Raw genomic sequence first — 19,619 nt, 5'->3', positions numbered from 1 at the left:
ACGAAGGCCCCAAAAACCTCTCTGGGTGGGTGACCATGTGTATCTTTCAACAAAATACCTACGCCTGACGGTGCCTTGCAGAAAGTTAGGTACCAAGTACCTGGGGCCCTTCTGGGTCACACAGGTCATTAACCCAGTGACTGTACAGCTACAACTGCCTCGGGCCCTGAGGAAGATACACCCAGTGTTTCATTGTAGCCTGTTAAAACCGGTGTGGGATGCCTCCTGTAGACCCAGAGGAGAGGTACCAGGGCCCATCAAGGGGGACCAGTATGAAGTGCAAGAGATTCTGGACTCTTGGGTACGAAGGGGACAAGTACAATACTTAGTACGGTGGGCGGGATATCCCATCACAGAGGCATCCTATGTGGGGGAACCAGATGTCCATGCGCCCCGGTTAGTGTGGAGGTTTCATTGTCAGTGCCTGGGTAAGCCGGGTAGGGGGGTCAACTGACCAGTCCTCAAACAGGTGTTTACATGTTTCTCCTTGCCTTCCAGATGGACCCCTGGTAGAGGGAGCCACCTGTCAAGCCCCGTGGGCTCAACATTCACTGGGGGGGAACAACACGTTCGCAGCGGCTCCACCAGTGGCCCTGGCAGGGACAGCCAGCTGGGAGGGTCATCAGCCTGTTCATGCCGCCAACCAGCTGGATGTCCAGGACAGCCTCCAAGCAGCTGCCAAGCCCCAGGAAACCAACGGGGTCGCCACCCGATGCCACCAAACAGCTGAGAGGTCTGTTCGTGCTGCCGACCAGCTGGACATTTGGGACAGTCTCCTAGCTTCTGCCAAGCCCCAGGAAACCAACGGGGCCACCTCCTGATGCTGCCGAACAGCTGAGAGGTTTGGGGGCCAGTTCCTGCTACCGCTGCAGCACCAAGCCCTGGGGCCCAATAGGGTCGCCTCCCAACACCGCCAAACAGCTGGGGAGGTCCGATGGCTCATTTCCAATAGTGGTGACATGCCCGAACAGTTGGGAGGCCTGCTGGCCCACCAAGCACCAGATTAACCCTACAGACTTACCAGGCCGAGGTCTTCTGTTCCAGCCTACGACCAGCCCTGTTTGTGTGACAAGGACAACCCCTTTTTCCTTTTGACAAATTAATAGGCTGGGAAAAACCCAAACCACTCATCACCCGGTCCAAGAGTTTGGGGATGAGGGGCAGCGGGTATCGATTGCGCACTGTGATGGCGTTTAATTTTCTATTATCGCAGCAAAGCCGAAATTTGCTGGACTTCTTTTTTACAAAGAGCACAGGTGCAGACACTGGCAAGGATGAGGGCCGGATGAAACCCCGAGCCAAATTCTTGTCCAGAAAGTCCCGCAATGCAGCCACCTCGGGGTCCGACATGGAGTACAAACGCCCCACTGGGAGAGGCGCGTCAGGGACTAAATCAATGGGGCAGTCATAGGGCCTGTGCAGGGGTAATTGATCCACCTCCGTCTCGCTGAACACATCAGCATAATCAGTCAGTTCGGAAGGCAAGGAAACCCCTGGGGAACCCTCCACCTGGCTGGCACAGATATGGTGGGTATGGTCCATGCACTGTAAGCTTGGGAAGGTGACCATGTTCTGTGACCAATAGATCTGTGGGTCATGCGTCCGGAGCCACGCCAGTCCCAAGACCACGGGGAAATGCAGATCTGAGGTGATATAGAACTGGATGGCCTCCTCATGGGAACAGATGGCCATACATAACGGTTGCGTGGCGGCCTTAATTGGCCCAGACAGGAGCACTTGACCATCAATAGTCTCCACTAACATGGGCGGTTCCACTGGGCACTGGGAAACAGCCCATTTGGCCACAAATGCTGAGTCCATAAAATTTGTGGTGGCCCCAGAGTCAATTAAGGCATGGACTGGAATCCCTTTTGGCTTTCTGGGGAGGATCAGACATGCCTCCAATATCAGATGCCGTGGAGGTCCACAGGCAGCATCGGAAGGACGTCGCTCAGTGTTGTGGGACCCCTGACCTAACACACCTTTTAGATCAGGCTCGGAGAGTTTCCCGACAGAGGAGTAGGGGGCTTTCTTGGGGCAGACTCAGTCACTGACACCCATCGTCGCTTCTTGGGGCAGAAGGCGGCAAATGCCCAGGGTCCCCAGAGTAAAAACACAACCCCCCCCGAACATTGCCTGTTCATTTCTGCCACCAATAGGCGAGGCCTGGCAGCACCTAACTCCATTGGCTCCACCCTCTGAACTGGGGTCTCACGCACAACAGGGGCCGCACGGGTCTCTGGGGTGGCACAGCAACTCCTTTGCTGCTGCAGCCGAGTGTCAATCCGCAGACAGAGATGGATCAGCCCATTCAGGTCTGAGGGAATATCCACACGGGCCAGCTCATCCAACATCTCCTCCGACAATCCATCCTGGAAAGTGTCCACGAGCACAGCCTCATTCCAGGCTGAATCCTGGCTAAGCAGCCAAAAATCGCTGATATAGCCCTGTAGGGGGCGTCGGCCCTGCCTCAGAGCTTTCAGGTGTCGGGTAGCAGTCTGCGTCTTTATGGGATCCTAATACATCAGACGCATATGATTACAAAACCTCACAAAGTTGTCCCAACAATGGACTAGGTTGGGCTAGCAGGGGTGTGCCCCAACGAGCTGCAGCACCAGAGAGAAGGCTTAACACAAACCCCACCTTATCCCAGTCAGTGGGGAAATCAGCTGCTCTCACACTGATAAATATCTGGCATTGTCCCAGGAAAGCAGGAAACATATCTGGATTGCCATCAAATTTGTCCGGCATCGCAACTTGGCATTTTCTCCTGGGTGGTGGTGATGGTGGTGGTGGAGCAGCAGCAGGGACCTGTGCTTGTAATTGAGCTACCTGAGCTGCCAACAAAGCGAGCTACTGGGAGAGCTGGGCATTCTCAGCACGTAGCTGCTCCATAATAGTAAGGGGTGAGAGGCTGAAGGCAAACTGTTCTGTTCCAGCCTACGACTGACCCTGTTTGTGTGACAGGGACAACCCCTTTTTCCTTTTGACAAATTAATAGGCTGGGAAAAACCCAAACCAAATTTATTTACAGTTCCAAAATGATAAAGTCTTTCAAACAAAAAAGCAGCAGAATATTTTCTTCAATAAAGGATTCAAAACATCAAACAAGAGTCAACAAACAAGAGTCAAACAGATTAGCAAGAACAGACCAGGATTCTCTTTGAATGTGTACAAACAGTTGCCTTCAGTAACTAGCACCTCCCCCACCTTCCCCTTTTATTATCTGTCCCAAGGTGTGGCTTCTCAATGCCTTCTCCTCTTTTCACTGAGTTGCCTCATTGATTTTCTCTGGTCTGCTCTGCTGGATTGCCTTCTGCTTCTAGCATCTCTGAACAGATTCAGCTGTGACTCCTCTGAGTCCAACACCTCCTCCTCAGACAGCTGAGCCTCATGAGGAACATGACTGGAGGGGCCAGGCTGAGAGTTCTGCAGTGCATCAGAGCCTCCCTCTGACACCAAAGGCTCTCCAAACCCCTCCTCTTCCTCAGATTCCTCAGACTCAGCTGCTGGGAGCACAGGCTGACAATGAATCACAACACGAGGGACTAGAGCCGAGCCATGGACTAACGAGCGATGTTGGGAAGGCAGGCTTCCCAACATCGTTGGGGATTTTCTTCTTCAGGAAAGTAGGTAGGATAGAGAAAATCAGTATTCTTACCCAGATTCAAGCATGCTGTTTATTATTTCGCTTAGTTTAATCGCTTATGACTTCCATTGCTTCAGCTATGACTGGACATGGCATTAGCCAGCCTTTTCTTCTGTTGGTTTCTGGGAGGCTTCTCCTGGACTGTTCAGAGAGACCGCCATCTCTCCTAAGTCCCTCGGATTTCCTTCCTTCATTCCACCCCTTCAGGGTGGATTCTGGCCCCTTAGGGTCCCCAACAAAAAGAAATTTCAGCCAGAGGATCCGACATTTCGAATTCTCCAACTGCTCCACTGAGAGACAGGAACCGGAAGTCCTCAGGGGGGAAGATATTCAATGCACTGGGAGCAAACCATTCCCAGCACTGACTTTGTTTGCGAAACATTAAAGCATTTGTTGCAAGGTTCCTGTTTACCAGTCGCCTGTTATTCTGTGTTCGGGTAGAAGAGACCAGGGACCAGTAAGGACGTTGATATACTGGACTTGCAGAAGTCGAGGCGAGGGTGGAAGATCCTTTTTTCCCAGGTTTAGATAGGTTTATAGCACTCATCTTTGTCTCTATATCTTATATTGTAATCCACAAGGTAGCCAAATGGCCAGCTTTTATAATCCAATAAGCTCCTATTGGTAGGAGGGAAAATCCACAAAAATAGGTAAAAATAAAAAGAAAAGAAAAAGTTAAAATAGCAACAGGAGAAAAAAGAGGAAAGAATAATGAAAAAAAGGAGGAAAAGGAGGAAAAAGAAAAAAACCTCCCAGAATAAAAAGGATAAAAAAGGCAAAAATATCAGAATTGTAGTCCACCAAATTCTGTTCAGAAAAGTTTCTTAATGTCCACTTCTTCTAAGACAGCTTGTTATTGTTCCAAAACACAATAATTATAATCCAACGGAGCAGATGGCTCCAAGTACCATTTATTTATCAATATAGTCTGTCTTGTGAGGCCAAATAAAGCAAAGGCAAGTCTTTTCTCAAAAAAATTTCAAGGTCTTAGATAAGGAATGTCTGGGCATACAGCCAAACTTCTAGTCTAAATCAGCCCCAGGCAAAAGAGAGTGAAAAAAGATTCTCAATTTAGACACCAGGCGACACAAAGTATCCATTCCCGAGGCGTTTAAAAGGGAAAGAAAAAAAAAGAAAATAGCCAAAAGAGAAAATAGGTTTAAAAGGTAAAAAATAAAAGCTGCAGTGGGTTTCCAACAAGAAATAAAACAAACAAACAAAAGGCTTCTATAAGAGCAGGAGCTTCCCAAAAATTCTCTTAAGCCTCAGACAGCTTTTCTATATAAAAAGTTTTTAAGTTGCACAAAAGTTTAAACTGCCGCTTGAGTTCAGGAGGGGGGGAGAAAAAACTCCACCCACTTCCTAAGGGTAAAAAGCTTTGCTCTGAGCCGTAAAAGAGCTAATTGCCAATAAATCCACCTCTACTGAGAAAGAAGACGATATTCTCACCCGACTCAGCTGTTTGCTGTCATTCTGAGCTTCTTCTCCATCTCCAACAATCAGCTGGTAATGGCAGATCGCAAGCAGTCTGCCTTTCTTCTGCTGATTCCAGGGGCTCCTTTGGCACCAACAAGCTGGCTACCGCCAACCTGTGGTCCCCAAAGATTCATCCCTTGGTAGCCACCTCTCCGGGGAGGCTTTCAGTCCAAATGGACCCACCGGCAAGTGAAAATTGGACCCAGGGGGAGGAGAATCTCGTCCCCGAGTCTATTCTTCAGCAACGTCATTTGTCACACACCCCTGCCATAAAGCAATGTAAAGCCCTATTTCTCAGCCAACCAGACACAGCACAAGCTATGAACCCAACAGAAACTGACAGGGGGTGAAGGTTCACTCTCCAAGCTTGTGGGTTGGTTTCCAAACGTTTCATTACCAGGCTAGGTAACATCTTCAGCAGAGTTTAGGGGATGTCAGTGTCAGTGTTCTGTTTATAACGGCTTCAGGTGTGGGTGTGTCAAGTGAGGTTCTTGTGATGGATCAGGTGTGAGTCATCAGTGAGAGGCTTGTGATGGAGGTTACATCAGGTCAGGGTCATTGGGAGGTGAGCTGCTGGTGGGAGGGGGAGGAGGGGCTTGTGTGGGTTGGTTGAGGGTCAGTGCTGTCTCTGGCTGGCTGTGCGGTTGATTTGGATTCTGAGGGGTTCGTAGGCTGGTTGTAGGTCGATGTGTCTGTTGATGGAATTGCTTGTGGAGGGCCAGGCTTCAATGAACTCAGGAACGTGGTGGGTGGTAGCGTGGCTGATGATTTTAGTGTTGCTCCAATCAAACTGGTGTTGTTTGGTGTCGGTCTGGGTAGCGATTAAGGATTTGGGATTGTGGTGTTTGACTGCTAGCTGGTGTTCGTGGATCCTGGTTTTTAATTGATGTGATGTTTGCCCCATGTAGAATTGGTTACAATCTTTACAATTGATCTTGTAGATTACATTCTTTCATACTTCTGTGTCTTGTCTTTGGTTCTGGATAATTCCTGCAGAGTGTGGCTGTGTGTTTGCAGGCTATTGCTATTCCTAGGGGTTGGAGTATTCTGGCTGTCATTTCTCACACCCCTTTTGTGTATGGTGGGGTTAGTTTTTGCGTGGTGGTTTGGGTGCTCTGTATTGGAATACCAAGTTTTTTAGATAGTCATTACGGAGAAAGATATCAAGCAGCTGTTTCTCTTCTGCTTTTCTTAGTGTTGTGGTGCTGCAGTGCGTCTTGGCCCTTCTGAAGAGGATCTGGACACAGCTACTTTTGTGTGAGGTGGGGTGGTTGCTTGTGAAGCTGAGGATCTGGTCCATGTGCGTAGGTTTGTGGATGGAGTCACTGAAGCAGTAGGCATGAGCTTAAAGGGACTCCAGAAGATGGTAGAGGGCAGGAAGGCCTGGGGGAACGTTGTCCATGGAGTCGCGATGGGTTGGACACGACTTTGCAACTAACAACAACAAATTGTCCCATCTCCTGATGTCGAGGAATAGGAGTCTATTGTCTGTTTCCTCTTCACATGTGAACTTGATGCCAGGGAATAAGTTATTAAGTAGGTGGTGTGTTTCTTTAATTTGGGAGTGTTTTCTGCTGAGACCGGTCTATCAGAGCAACCTGGTCTACCCCAAATATGGGACGGAGCATACTGCTTCCACTTTCACCTTTCAGCCCAATCTAACACACAAATTTAACACAAAAATAGTCTGTCGCAGATGTGACTGCCTGTTTGGGGTAGACCAGGTTGCCCTGATAGACCAGTCTCACCAGAAAACACTTATTTCCCCCCTGGTACAGCTGATACAGCAAGGAGAGCCCATGGCCTACAGCAGGGGTGGCAAACCTATGGCATGCGTGCCACAGGTGGGACACGGAGCTGTCCCTGTGGGCACGCGCACCATCACCCCGGAAGGAGGCGGGGCCAGGCTCCTCCCTTCCACCTCTCCACATGCGCCTGTGCTCTCTTTCTCTCTCTCTGCACTCTGAGTCAGAGCAGGGCTGGATGGTGGAAGCAGCTGCCAGCGTGAGTCCAGGTTGTCAAAGGAGTAAATCAAAAAGCTCCTTATCAGAGGTCGATGAACCGTGGTTCATTTGACACATGGTGCACAACAGGTAAAAGAAAGAAAACCTGAAACATATTCTACTGTAAAAAAACTTTAATCAGAGAAAGCAAAGAAAGACTCTTAACTGACTACATGCTCTATCTCACAAGACAGCACAGAGAGAAAGAAAGAAGAAAAACTTTGTTTGGACATGTGCACACAATAGTAGAGCCAGACATGAAACCAAAACATGGTTGAACATGTGACACTCACCATGGTTACAATGATAACAGCACAGCTGCAGAGCAGACTGCAATGTGCTTACCTGACAAACACATAAAAACGCAGTGACAACCCCTTCTTTGTCAGTAAAGCAGAACTCAGATAAGACACATTTTCTTACGCAGATACTCGTGCTGGGCTGCAGGAAGTGGCTTGTTAAGCATATCAGCAATCTGATCATGTGTAGGCACATACTGCAATTCCACAAAACCCTGTTTAACTACTTGTCTTATATTTTGATAACGGATGTCAATGTGTCTAGACCTTGAACCTGTAAACCGTGTTTCAGATATATAAACCACAGATTCCTTATTTTCCATCACAGTGATCGGTTGAATCGGACGTGTCCAGATATCTGCGACTAAAGCATCAAACCACGTTAGAGAATTACATGCATCTGAAACACAAGCATATTCAGCTTCAGTAGAGGAACAAGAAACAAAATTCTGTTTATGCACATGCCAGTACACAGGACATCCATTTAAGAATATCATATAACCTGAAGTACTTTTATGTGATTTCTTATCGCTCGCCCAATCAGAATCTGCATAACAACATAACTCTGCATAATCAGTATGTGTCGGTTCTAATAATAACTTCATGTGTTTAGTGTGTTTTAAGTATCTCAATAATGTTTTAACACATGTCCAATGAAACTGTTTTGCCTTGCCTACGTGTCATGATAGAAGATTAACACTAAGTGCAATGTCGGGTCTAGTCCAACTACTAATATACAGCAGCGACCCAATTACTGAGCGATAAAGTATTTGATCTTCGAACTCAGGACTTGGTTCATGTGCCAAGTTGTGAAAATCGGTTTGCATGGGTATACTCACTGTCTTAGCATCCTTCAAGTTGCAGTGATGCAGCAGTTGTTCAATTTTATCTTCTTGTGTGAGACTAAACCCCTTCTGAGTTTTGACAACCTGAACAGCCAAATAAGTATTAATATATCCTAAAGACTTCAATGTGAAATACTTTTGTAAAGCTTTAGCAAAATTCTCACCAATATAAACAATATCATCAACATAAACAAGAACTATCTCATACCCATTGTCAGATCTTTTAGTAAGCACGCATTCGTCCATTTTGGACTTAATAAAGCCCATTGAATTTAGTTTGTCAGTAAGACATAAGTACCACATTAAACCAGACTGTTTCAGACCATAAAGACTTTTGTGTAGAAATCACGTATCCCCTTCTTGTTGTCGGAACCCTGGAGGACCTTTCACATAGATTTCTTCATCTAGGTCAGCATGTAGATAAGCCGTTTCAACATCAAACTGGAAAACCTCTAAACCAAGGATAGTTGCATTGGCTAAGGTGATTTTCACACTCTCAGTCCGCACTGTGGGTGAGTAAGTATTTGTATAGTCCTCAGGATAACGTCTAGAGGAGATCAATCCTGACTGCTCTTTAGAAGGCCAGATCCTGAAGCTAAAACTCAAGTACTTTGGCCACCTAATGAGAAGGAAGGACTCACTGGAGAAGAGCCTAATGCTGGGAAAGATCGAGGGCAATAGAAGAAGGGGACGACAGAGAATGAGGTGGCTGGATGGAGTCACTGAAGCAGTAGGCGTGAGCTTAAATGGACTCCAGAAGATGGTAGAGGACAGGAAGGCCTGGAGGAATGTTGTCCATAGGGTCGCGATGGGTCGGACACGACTTCGCAGCTAACAACAACAACAGGATAACGTTGAGCGAAACCCTGAGCTACAAGTCTGGCCTTATACAACGACTCACCATTTGGCTTCTTTTTAATTCTGTAGACCCACCGAGTGCCAATAACTTTTTTGTTTGCTGGAGGGCTTGCAGGCATTCATCTGTTTCGGACTTAATAAAGCCCAATCTTCTGTGCCACTTATGAATACACCTGTAATGCAAAGGTTTACCTGTTAGTGAATTCTCAACATTAGCATGTTTATTAGGAACCTCAGGCTTGCCGTGGGCAACCTGTGTCTTATTTGTCTTCTTGTTAGCTTTAGGAGCCTTTGAAATAGCAACAGGATCTCTCTCTGGGACATCTCTCAGTGGGCCTGCATTCTCCTTTTTTGGAGCTTGTATACTTGCCTGCTCTTGCCACTTAGATTTTGGCTTTATGTAATAAACACCACTAATCAACGTGGTTTCAGCAACAATATCTCCGTCTTTAACTACATAACTTGCTTTTTCAAGGTGATGGACCTGGAATTTCGATACCCTAGACAAGTGACTCTGACTAAGCAAACTACTATTTGCTGATGGTACATAATAAACATCAGGAATAAATACATTGAGCTCTTCAATATAAACAGTTCCTTTCCCCATGACCTGAACAGGATGATTTGAAAAAGAGTAAAGCTCACGAAGTTCAGGTTCAGGCTCGTGCATCTCTGTGTAAAGCTCTTTTCTACAGGTAACATGTAATGCTGCTCCACTGTCCAAAGTCCAAAGAAGTTGTCTGTCATACTCTGGTTGAGGTTGTGGATCGTTGGTTAAGGCCAATGTGGCAAGTGGAGCTTGTGGATCACACCTGGGACCACGACGACCTTGTCATCCACCTCTACCTCTGCCTCCTCTGGAATCTGTTCCTCTGGGCTGGTACGTGGCAGGCACTGGGAATCATTGGGAACAATCCCGGGTGGCATGTCCCACATGATTGCAGATGTAACATATTGGCATCCTTGGAACGTAGGCTCTTCCATGGAAGGGATGCCTCGCTGGAGCTCTTGATGCAGGTGGTCCTCGTAAATGTGGCGCGGCTTGCATAAGTGCCTCTTCTTCAGTTAAAATCCTGCATACATGATCCACCGTACGTTGGGTAATGGGTACTTGATTAATTTTGGTAATAGCATCTTTCCATTCATAATTCAATGAGTTAATAATAATGCTGATCATTTGAAAATCATCAATAGGATAGCCTTTTTCACCCAGTTCTTTTCTTATTCCTTTCATTTTAGTCAAATGGTGTCCAATACATTCACCAGGTTTTAATCTCGAACCATGGAACTCGGACAAAAGCACACATGTAGACTCAATCGCCATAGGCCGATAGCATGCTCCTAATTGAGTCCAAATTTGTTGGGCAGTTGCACTTGTGAAAAAGTGAGCTGCAATTCAGTGTCCATTGACATCAATAATGTTGTGTATGCTTTAGTATTTAAGTCCCATATGTCAGGGGTCCATGGCTGGGCAGGAGGATTAAATACCATGCAATGGGTACCTTCTCTGCGGAGCAAAAGTCCAACTTCACTGACCCATGCCTTGTAATTTTGTCCTGACCGCTTCAATTTTGAGTCACCAACCAGTGGTACAATAGAAGATGCCTGTTGAGGAACATGCATTTGGGGTAGTGGCTGTGCAGGTTGTGCAATCCGGACTTGACCTGCAGGAGGCACCAGTGGCGCCTGTGCTAAGACTTGTGGCAGTTGCATTGGGGCTGCTGCTGGTACCAGTGCTGGCTGTGGCTGTACTTGAGCCGCAATTCCACCCTGGTCAGCAGGAGGCGCTGGCGCTTGAGCTGAAACATTAAGTTGGCCTGCAGATGACGCTGGCCATTGTATTTGAGAACCCAGTGGTAGCTGCACTTGGGCTGAATGTTGCTGTGCTCCATCTGGGACAGGAACCTGGATAGTAGCAGTATTAATAGGAATTCTAGCACCATCAGGGGCTGGAGCTCCCGATAAATGGATTGGCTTTTGTACAGATACAACATCTCGAAGAGGTGTTGCAGCTTGAAGCATTGATTGATGAATAGACATCCGTGAAAATGCGTACTGCATTCTCTGCATTTGCTCCTGTAGTACAAATAGTAATTCATTTCTATCTTGTAAAACAGATTCACCAGCAGATGGTGTTATAACATTAGATTCAGGCATCACTGTAGCCTTGTGTGTCATTTGATCCTGCACATCATGAGACTGTGACGCAGGTGCTTTCTGTTCCCCTTAGTCTGACACAACGCCCACTTGTGGGAGTGGCTTTGGCTTGGAAGAAGAAGGCAATATGGCAGAATCTGGGATTTGACTCACAACAGAGTCCCTCTCATGCTGCTTAATCAATGATGCATATGCTTTTGCCTGGTACAGCCCCTGTTCAAATGCCTCAATCTGGTCAAAATAACTTTGCACGGCCTTCTCATGCAGAGTTTGTTCAGGGCTAAGAGGAGAATAATGAGTTTCATCTTTCCTAAGTGAAACTGTAGGTCTGGCACCGAGCCATTCAAATTCAGCATGGGCCCCTTGAGTGTGAACTCTTTCTGGGGTGGCTGCCTGAAAGCTTGTAAAATCAGAAGACGATATGACTGACCTTAAATCATCGACAGGAGCTGCAGCTTCTTCTCCAAGACGCGTGGCAGAAGCAAGTGGAGTCTGTAAACTTGAAGGAAGACGCCTCTGTGAAGTGGCCTCCCCCTCTTTGTCAGACTGATAATGAGCCTCCTTTTTACCTTTCCTCCTGCTCTTCTTTTTCGGCATATTTCAGCAATTAAGCACAGCGTTCCTCAGTCACTGACCTAACTAACTGACTAATAGCCTAAACGCTTATCAGCATCTCTTGAAAGTAAAAACAGAACCATCCTCTGCTACCATGTCAAAGGAGTAAATAAAAAAGCTCCTTATCAGAGGGCGATGAACCTCATTTGACGCATGGTGCACAACAGGTAAAAGAAAGAAAACCCGAAACATATTCTACTGTAAAAAAGCTTTAATCAGAGAAAGCAAAGAAAGACTCTTAACTGACTACATGCTCTATCTCACAAGACAGCACAGAGAGAAAGAAAGAAGAAAAACTTTGTTTGGACATGCGCACACAATAGTAGAGCCAGACATGAAACCAAAACATGGTTGAACATGTGACACTCACCATGGTTACAATGATAACAGCACAGCTGCAGAGTAGACTGCAACGTGCTTACCTGACAAACACATAAAAACGCAGTGACACAGGTAAGCCTGCAGAGTGATTTTGCAGGGGCCCCCCATGGCTGATTCAGGCAGCAGAGGCCATTTCCAAGCCTCTGGAGCTCGGATCAGGCTGCTGGGGTGCTGCAAAATCGCCCCGTGGCCATGGATTCAAGCTCCAGAAGGAAAGCAGGGCGATCTGTGCGGGGGGGGGGGAAGGGTGGGGGGGGGGAAAGGAGATTGTGCGGTGGGTTGGGGGGAATGGTGGCAGGAGAAAGGAGATCTGTGCGGGGGAAAATGGTTTTGGCATGGCGCAGATCTTTACCTCCTCTCGGCCTCAGCCCTGGCGGCACGCTTGCCTCCCACTGAAACGCGGCCCGCCTTGCCCGGAGGCCATCACCCGGATGGCCACCGGGTGGCAGCAAGGAGACAGCCCAGCTCCCCTTGTCGCTGCTGGCTGTCCGAGCTCTGCGGCCCAATGGCTCCCCTCCCCTCGCAGCTCGTAAGGTCGGGGTCGTGCCTCGTGTGTTCCAGTTAATGGCTGATTTCATCGTGGTGCAGATCTTTGCCTCTGGCTGGGGTAGCTCTACGCACGGTGGGTAGCACTTAGGTGGGAGGCGAGCGCACTGCCAGATCTGAGGCCGAGAAGAGGCGCGGATCTCCAGCCATGACCCCGGCCTTACGAGCTGTGGGAGGAGGGGGGGTGCTGGGCCGCAGAGCCCAGACAGCTAGGAGCAACGAGGGGAAGCCAGGTCGTCTCCTTGCTGCCACCTGTGGCCATCCGGGGGTTCTGGGCACGGGCGGCTGTCCTACCCTGCTGGGCGCCCCTCCACAACCTCAGTCAGGAAGCCTCCGATGGGGCTCCGTCCTCCGCACAGAGCAAGGCTGCAGGCCAAAGACCATCTGGGGAAAAGAAGGTTAGAGCTGAGGAAGTGGTTGGATTTATCTGCTACATGCACTCCTTACTGGGAGGGGAAAATCTGCACCTCCAAAGGGAAAAAAAGAAAGAAAGAAAAAGCTCCAACTTGGCAGAAGGCAGGAGGGAGAAGCGAATGTGCCGCAGCAAGCTTGCTTCGCAAAAGGCAGCTGCTCCTTTCTGGTTGTTTTTTTCCACCCCCCTCCGAAGTCGTTTGCCCCTTAGGAGCGACCCTCTCTCAGGCTGTGTGGATGCGGCATGTGATGGAAAAGCTGTAGCTCGAATTTGCAAAACCAGTTCGGCCTCTTCTACCAGCTACCAAAGAATACTCTTTGGGATTTGCTCTTTGGAGAAAATTTCCCAAGTAATTAGTTGCAGGGCAGGGGTGTGCAGTGTAAGCAGACACCTCTTTGAATGTTTGTGTTGGTAAGGCGAACTGTTTGGGGGGGGTGAACGAGTTGGGCTGCCTTTCGTTTGAGGACCAGGATTTGCTCTTTGGAGAAAATTTCCCAAGTAATTAGTTGCAGGGCAGGGGTGTGCAGTGTAAGCAGACACCTCTTTGAATATTTGTGTTGGGGGACAGACAGCAGCTGAAATTGAGGGAAATATAGACAAAATCTTTCGTGTGAATTCATGGATTGCAAGGCAGAGGAAGCTACCTAGAGATGTGGTGGTTTATTTCACAAAGAGAGCAATCAGGAATGAAGTTATCCAAGTTTCTTATGATACTAAGCTTGTGGTTGCTGAGCAAGAGGTTTTGGTTTTAAAAGAGATTCCTCCAAGAATTTTAAGGAGAAGGAAAGATTTTGCTTTTCTGGCACAGGAACTTAAGAAACGTGACATCAAGTTTAGATGGGAGATACCAGTGGGCATGGTGGTGATGCATGAAGGCATGAGACACCGTTTGGTCACAGTGATCCAGGCACGTGATTTTTATAGCAATGTTTTAAAAGCAACCTCTTTACCACTTTTGGAATCTGCAAAGAAAAATGGCGAGGGAAAGCCTCAAGATGCTGAAGGAACACAGACATATGAGAAAGCTAATGGAGGGGATCAAATTACAGCTTCATCGGAAGATGCCAGAGAGCAGAGGATGACGCGTGCTGCCTTGAGACGAGTGAGACAAGAGCAAGAGCAAGACCAGCAGAAAGTTATGGAACCTCCAAAGCGTACCTATAGCGAAGCTGTGGGAGGGGCGCGGCCTAAGGAAGTTAAGGGACTCTTGACAGACGTGCTCCAGAAGCTTCGGGCCGCCAAGGATGGCGACTAAGTTTCTAACTTGGAATGTCAATGGCTTAAACTCACCACAGAAGAGAAAGAAAGTTTTTCAATACTTAAAACAATTTAAGACTGATGTTATTTGCTTGCAAGAAACACATATTAGGGTTATGGACCAAAAGTACCTATTGAACTCTAGATTGGGTACACAAGTTAGTGCTTCTGCAATGAATAAGAAAAATGGAGTGGTTATTTATGTCAAGAATACTGTGACAGCGGAGCTAATAGAAGCAGATAAACAAGGAAGATATGTTATAATAGATTTGCTGTTAGAAGGCAAAAAAACGCTTTTGGTTGGATTGTACGCTCCTAATCAACAACAAGCTGACTTTTATAGTTCATTACACAGCAAGATTATTCAGTTGGATTATAAATCTTTTATTTTTATGGGAGATTGGAACGGAGTCCTGGACGTACAACTGGACAAGTGTGGCTCTTTTAGACATATTCCAAGCCACGCTAGATTGCCTAAATCTTTTTTTGAAATGAAGGATGATTTGGAGTTGCGAGACATTTGGAGAGAAATACATTTACAAGAAAAGGATTACACCTTTTTTTCTGATAGACATCAATCTTTTTCCAGGGTTGATTTTATATTACTGACTAATGATTTTTTTTCCAGGATTAAAAAGATAAAGATTTGTCCAAGAACTATGTCTGACCATAGTCCAGTTTGGTTAGAGATTGACAAGGATAATAGTGTTAGATGTTTTGTGCCAGCCATGGCAGTTCCCCAAAAAGGTCATCAGATGGGAGCAAAGAGGCTTCTTTGCTTCCACTGATGAGCCAAGGGTCTCAGACCCCATTGGCAGAGTGTTTTATGGTCAGGGAGGGACCAAGACCCCCCATAAATACCTCTGCACGAGGGGCTGCTCTTTGTTCTAGTTCTAGCTTCTTAAGATTCTACTCCTAGCTTCTAGTTCTTCTTCTGTTTTAGTTATGTAATGCTAGCTTGCTTTCTTTTATTTTGTTTCTCTCTCACATGCAGGCATGAATGCTTTCATGCCAAGTATTTCTTTCTCTTTGATCTATCATTGAATAAAGCTAATATGATTGCATCTCTGCGTGATGCCTTTTACTTGGAAGCACCTTAACGATCCATCGTCCTCGTGAGATCATCTCACAAGTTGGTAGCAGAGGAATGGTTTAAGGGAACGCTTCCAAGCCAGCCAACAATATGTCTGGAAGATCCAGCACAAATCCATTTGTAACAGATGGCAGGAAATCTCCGATTGTAACCAGATCAAAGACGGCATCCCTGCCTACATCCAAGCCTTCAGCCCCTGAAGCAATCTCCGCTGCAGGTGAGAGCACAGATGACCTCCATCCCGTCAGAGGATCCAGCAGAGCATCTAGGACCCCTTTGCATGCCTCTCTACCCCTGAACGCCACAGAGGAAAGCATAGAAGGCTTGCAGACTGCCCAAGACTGCTCAGATGCTGCAGAGACGGACCTGGCTGAAGCCAAACATCATGTGAGTAAGATGACTGAACAAGAACGTGAAGAGCTGCTTGTAAAGCTACTTGCAACGAAAAAGAGGAGGACACCAGCGCAGAAAGCCTCTGAACCCCTGGTGAGTCTTTCCCTAGCGACCACGAGGCCTCCAAATATGGCGCCCGCCACCCTTAGTGACCCAGGGACCCCAGGGCTTTTGGCACGAACCCCCCCACCCAGCTGTGAGCTACAGCTTCCTGGGGCAAGCGGAAACAAGATGGCTCTGCCCAGAGCGCCCACATGGTCTGGCACAGGAAACAAGATGGCAGCCCCCAGTAACCCCACATGGTCTAACAAAGACAGACCCCAACTAAGCCTGGAAGGCCAGCAATCCCTGGCATCCGGCCGAAATAGCATGCAATCCCTGGCATCTGGCCAAAGTAGCATGCAAATTCCTGGGTCCTCCCCACCACAAAGCCTAAAGTCCTATGATGGCGATGAGGTCTGTCCAGCCGAGGCTGATACAAATACAGCAGCAATAGAAACTCCCATCCAGGTCCTAGCTGCCGCCCTGGGGGCCAAAAAGACATCGGGAGCGACCAGCCTTCCTCCAAGGCCTCCTACCCTCTCCCCAGGGCCCAACTGCCGGGGGGGTCCAGCCTGGAGCCTCCCAACAATCAACCCCCGCGGCCTCCCACCTTCTCTTTAGGTCTTCAGGACCAGCGATGGGCTTCTCAAGGCAAATCAGGCAATCCTGGAAATCCAGTGCCCAGGGGATCTCAGGAGGAATCATTGCAGCATACAACAAAGAACCAAATGCAAACCGGCAAATCTGGGCTCCGCCCCCCCAATGCCTCACAGGAAGAAGGGAAAAATCCTGAACAACGCCCTCCCCCGGATCACATGGTTTCCGGGCACGCCCATTTAGATTTAACAAATAATCAAGGAAAAATTCCCTCCTCGACCACTAGAGGGATCCCTTTCCCTTTACCTTTTATGTCGATGGACACTTCTGAGATGTATGCTAATGGAACTGAGAGGGATTTTTTCCCAACAACCAATCTTCCAAGTGACTTTAAAAAGCTGCAACTTGGGGGGGAGAATTACAACAGTTGGAGTAGAGATATACAGGTATATCTCTTAAAGAATGGGACTCTAGAAATGGTTCAGAAACCTCCTTCTCTCCCATGGGGACCCCGAGAAGAGTGGCGACACCTGCAGGCTTACTCGACTCTGCTCAGTTCGCTGGATAATAACTTGTTCTCCAGCATTCCAGCAGGACTCAAAGCTGGTGAAGTTTGGCAGTTATTATACAATTTATTCAACAGCGATACCATTGGTTCCATCACCAGACATACAACTGAGTTTTATACAACCAGACTGAGGTTTGGTGCCAGCATGCCTGAACATCTTGCAAAATTAAAGGCACTCAGGGCAATATTGATGTCCAGAAATTACCCAGTAACTGATGCGAACATGGTCGCGGTCATTATTGCTTCCCTGGACAGGAGTTGGAGCAATTTCATTGTTTCACTCGAAGCGGCCAGGAGGGACGACATAAATCTGTCCTACCTCACAGGGAGACTCATCGAGGAATATAGAAGGAGACGAGATGCAGGAGAATACGCCAGAGTCACCACTCAGCAAGCCAGAAGGGGGCGCCACAACTCAGAGCAAATTAATGCTCTACTTAAGTGTTTCATCTGTGGCTCTGAGGAGCACCTCAAGAAAGACTGCCCCCATCAACAACAAGCCCCTAAACGTGGTCCCAATCAAGTAAGGGGCAAGGGGCAAGGAAGGGGGCGTGGCAGGGGCAAAGGAAATTTTCTGCATACTTGTTCCCTCACCCCCACAACAAAGGCTGATAGCTCCACTGACTTATGGCTACTGGACTCTGGAGCTTCTTCTCACATTACTAATATGAGTCAAGGTTTTAAAAGGTTAAAGAAAATTAACTCATCTGTCAAAGTGGCAAATGGTGATAAGGCTTTAGTTGTTGGCGAGGGCTTTGTTTCTGTACCTGGACTTGGAAAAGTTGAAGGTGTTTTACATGCCCCCTCCATCGCCAACAACCTATTAAGCATTATCAAATTATGTGACGATGACAAGGTGGAAGTTTTATTTCGCAAGGGGGGAGGTCATGTCACCCGGAACCAGAGGGTCATTGGAAATATTGCCATCATAAATGGCTTACCATATTTTTCTCCTAAGAGCCCACCCACCTCAGAAGGGGCCTCACAGCAAGCAGTTGCACCCAAGCCCCCACAGCCTGCCCCAAGGCTTTCCAAAGGCAGTGTGGGCAAGGAACCTGAATCTCAGCAGGCACCTACAGCACCACTCAAAGCAACTAGAGCCAAGAGGGTGTCAGTGGGGAAGCCGCTCCACGATAGGTGTGCACATTTATTACACAGAAGATTAGGTCATGCGAGCTTCCCTGTAGTTAAAAAGATGGGAGAATTTGCTGAGGGAGTCCAGCTCAAGGATTGTGACGTGTTTCTGGACTGTGCCATTTGCAAGAAAACAAAGAGGAAGGCTGCCCCTACCCCAAAGGTGTCATTGCGTAAGGCTCAATACCCGTACCAACTAGTACATGTTGATCTGGTTGGGCCTTTCACACCATCCCTAGGAAAGAAAAAGGATTTTCTCACTGCCGTTGATGATTTTTCACGATACGGCCACGTGTATACCCTCACAGAAAAATCCGAAGCCTTTGACGCCATAAAGTCACTGTACAACTTTATAGAGACCCAGTATAAGACCAAGATCGCACAATTGCAGAGCGATCGCGGGGCTGAGTTCATGTCCCGAAAGTTCCAGGACTGGGTAAGGCGTAAGGGCATCCGCCATTTTCTTACTGCACCATTCACCCCCTCGCAAAATGGTGTAGCTGAGAAAAGAAATGGAATCCTGCAAACCATGATGCGTAGTCTGATTGCAGACGCTGGAGTCGCAGAATCATACTGGGGGGAGGCAATCCACTACGCCAATTACACCTTAAACCGCACCTGGAGCAGTGTTGTGAACCAGACCCCATATTTCCTGGTTCACGGTAGGAAACCAAATCTGGGACATTTGCGTGTGTTTGGTTCCTACGCATGGGTGCACATCCCCAAGCAGCTGCGGAAGAAGGGGAGATCTGTCTCCCAGAGACTAAGGTTCTTGGGCTATGCTCCTGGCTCCAAGGCCTATCGTTTCCTGGGAGAAGGGGGCAGGACTGTGACTTCCCAATCTGCCTCCTTCGAAGAGGACTCCAATTGGACCCAGATCCACTCGAATGATCTGAGCCCATATGCCAACCGACCCAGCAAGGACACACCGACCTCGACATCACCTGAGACTACCACATACCCTGCCACCGACGAAAGTGAGGAACAAGACGAAGATGCGTCCAGTCCCACGGAGGAAGACACGCCGTCTTCACCCCCAGCGACGCCTCAGAGACCCACGGAAGAAAAGGGCGGTGAGTGGCAGAAGGTAAGGAGGTCAAAGCGGTCCAACAAAGGCGTCCCGCCAAAGAGAATTGACATTGGCCACATCGCGTCTGTCAACAGCGTTGTGGTCACCCCAAAATCCTTCTCTGACATCCAGGAGCTGCCCATCGAAGAGCAGGAGAAATGGCAGCTCGCGATGGAGAAGGAGATGCAGAGCTTAAAGAAACTCAAAGTCTTCACCCCCCAGCAA

The sequence above is a fragment of the Vipera berus genome (genome assembly GCF_964194415.1).
Source record: "Vipera berus genome assembly, chromosome: W".
In the NCBI taxonomy this organism is placed as follows: domain Eukaryota; kingdom Metazoa; phylum Chordata; class Lepidosauria; order Squamata; family Viperidae; genus Vipera; species Vipera berus.
The sequence above is the reverse complement of the archived record's forward strand: the minus strand, read 5'-3'. Positions refer to the sequence as shown.